This window comes from Dermacentor andersoni, chromosome 10, assembly GCF_023375885.2.
Source record: "Dermacentor andersoni chromosome 10, qqDerAnde1_hic_scaffold, whole genome shotgun sequence".
NCBI lineage: Eukaryota > Metazoa > Arthropoda > Arachnida > Ixodida > Ixodidae > Dermacentor > Dermacentor andersoni.
The window spans coordinates 109,539,806-109,542,952 of NC_092823.1; positions in this window are offsets into that span (position 1 = coordinate 109,539,806).

The window sequence follows — 3,147 nt, forward strand, 5'->3', positions numbered from 1 at the left end:
AATATATAAGGAACGGCTAGATTCGATCCAGCGCCGTGAGATCGTCCCACTGAAGTATGCTTTAAGAAAGCATACTTGTCGAGAGAAAGGGCGCCATGACAAGAAGTATTCTACCGTCTCATCCTCACCACAATAAGGAGGAGGGCGCTAGACCAGATATATGCAGAGAATAGATTAATGAAGATATTCGACAGATGAATTTGGTAAATAGGCGACAGTTTTGATTACTGTCGTCTTCCTCCTCCGTTCCTTCTAAATCTGCAATGAAAAACGCTAACTTGAAAAACGCTAAAAAGAAGAACGCACGCGTCATCCATCTATACACCCACAATGGTTGCCACTGTATACACAAAAGCGCAACGAGGATGGACGAGGCAAACTTAGGAATGCTTGCTTAATGCTTGCTTTCACGGAAATGAGTCCTGCTCCTGTTGAACAACAGCTGGAGGCTTTAGCGGAAAAATCTCAAGAAAAAGTGGATTGTACTGGTTTTGTATAGATGTTACTCACCGTCCAAACCAGGGAGTACCAGCCCAGATCCAAAAAGTCAATCCTGGACTTTCGTTCCAGCCACTCCAATTTGATCAAAAATGGTATGGCTCTCTCGAGCCTAAGGAACGCTTTGTGGAAGTCGTGCCTCCACAAAGTAGGCGACGGCATGTCAGGGCAAGTAGCCCGGCTCCAGATGGCGGCGTTCCCACATTCCGTCATATCTTCGTCGGGAAAGAAAATTGCTCGAACGATTAAAGAAGCAGGCAACGAGAAAGGGCGCACGTGAAGATATAGAGGGACTAAGAAAGAAAAGCTGGCCGTCATCCCTTATGCCCATTGCCTTTCGCATAGGTTGAAAATGTTAGCGTATGGCTATGGCGCGGATGTCGTTTTGGCTACGGAGAACAAGGTCGCCACCATTTCTTCAGCCGTGCGCAGGCGTAGTGGAAGATCAAGCAGCTCCACTACAGATGTAAGCGATCGGTCTGGTTGCAGTGTTAATCCCGCAAACGATTTCGTTTTATCTTCAATTTCAATGGTGTACTTAGTGCCTTTCTGGTGTGACAAAACGTATGTGGGCCAAAATTTCCGTTGTCTAAACATTAGGCTGAAGAAGCGTTTGAATTCCACAAAAGAGATTACGCACACACATATTGGAATGCATATAAGAGACTGCAATTCACGAGGTGAATGGACACCCAAGTTTGAAAATACAACAGTCCTTTATAAGCAAAAAGATCGAACAACGAAAGAAGTTGTAGAGGCCCGCTAAATAAATAAAACGGGGGCAGGGTGTGTCAATCATGCTTCCATAGCGCTTCATGACACTGAAATATATTGTCTTGATACGGCCTAACACGTGGCAATTTTATTGGCGTGCTAACACCGATTTATATTCATCTTTCTCGAATGTTTTTCCTAATTTTTCTGCTTTTATGTCGTTTGATGATATCTGATGACATAGGACATGTTGGGCTTATAAAGCTTTTACTTTACGAATAAACGTTCAGTTGCAAGTACGTGCCATGTTGCGTCTTTTCTTGGGCCTCAACTTGTGCCCCATGCAGTAGTTCGCACTCTAAATTTAGCCGTGCTTCGATACCAACTCACCCATTTTTCACTTTTGATCAGTTGTATGCAGTCGTGAGCAACAGTTAGTTGACCAATGATGTCAAGAAAAAGGACTTTTTTTTCTTTGCCGCATAGATAGGCCAGCTGAGGATGTTCCACAGCCTATGTGTCTGTTCGTCCATTGGAATTGAAGAATTCCATGTGGCAGAGCTGCGCTCGGAGGGATCTACGGTTTTTTTTTTTTTTTTTTTTGCTCCGGCGGTAGGAATGCAGGCTGTTGCTGTACCATCGTATTCAATTCAAGTGCAACGCACGAGACGTGGCCGGAGCTACGCTCCATGAATAAAAAGTGGAGTGGGTGTCCCGGTTGCCGCAATGCGCACGCACCCTCCGTTCCGTCGCCTGGTTATTACACAGAGCCATAATACATTGGCCCGCCGAGCAGCTATCACTTCATCGGGACAAGCAAAAGAAGAGAAAACGAGAGTAGTATGGACTGTAGACCAGAAGTTTCGCAGTGGTGAAGCAAATTCCGCTATGGGAGAAGGACGTCCGCGGAAGAAAGCTTCTTTGTCACATTTGACCCATCCAAAATGTCCCCAGAGAGATATCTTGGGACTTCCTGCTGTGGAATCTTGCCTTTGCGTCACCACAAAATATGGGGCTTTGCGTAAATACTAAGGAGGAACGACGACAACGTGAGCACTTCACACTCGATGACCGCGGACTTTCGCTGTCAAAACGCTGCATTAAGGCAGCAGCAGCGAGCGAAGTGACCTTCGTGCTGCCTATCCCTTCGACGCCAACTGTGCGGTGAGAACACAGTCTACACAAAGCTACGAACCGTCGCCCCAAGTAGAATGTGCCCCCAAGCCGGACCGCTTTCAAGATAAAGCCCGCGCGACCACGTGGTCGAAGTACAACGCCCCCCTCCCTGCGCCGCCGCCGTGCGCCCGACGGAACTCGACGCGCTTCCTCCCCTTGCGCACGCGATATTGAGACGCCGTCGTCGGCTCGCCGCCGCACGCTTTCACTCGCACATACAGCGTACGGCGCGCGAAGACGGTGTTATCACGAGACGAACGCGGTACGTATGCACCGCACAACAAACCGGTAGCAACTGACAGAGCAAGTCAACCCAGCGTGACTCCGTCTACCTTCCTCTTCCGCGACGCTTCGCCTCGTTTCTCTATCCCCACTTCGCTCAGCGTTACCTAAACATTCCTCTGAGTGGAGTCATTGTGCAGCGCGTAGAGCGTGCTCAATTCCTGCTTGCCCCGGCGCAGGATTCTCTTCACCTACGGGCGCCTTGCTCATACGCTTGCTTCGCGGCATCAGACAGACACCACCGATTTCACAAGCTGGCAAGTTCCGCTTGCGCGTAGAAAACCGCGCCGTGGGAGACACTACGGTGGTACCGCTGGCGGGGTGGCACCGTTGAGTACCGCATGGTGGCACGGTGGTAAGGAGAGCGTCCTCGCGTTCTTCGCTCCCGCCAGCTAGCGATTTGAGGCGCTGTCGTTGAGACGTTGAGCCTCTGGTCACAGCGTCTGCGATCAGAGGCGGTGGCTGACGCTGCACGGG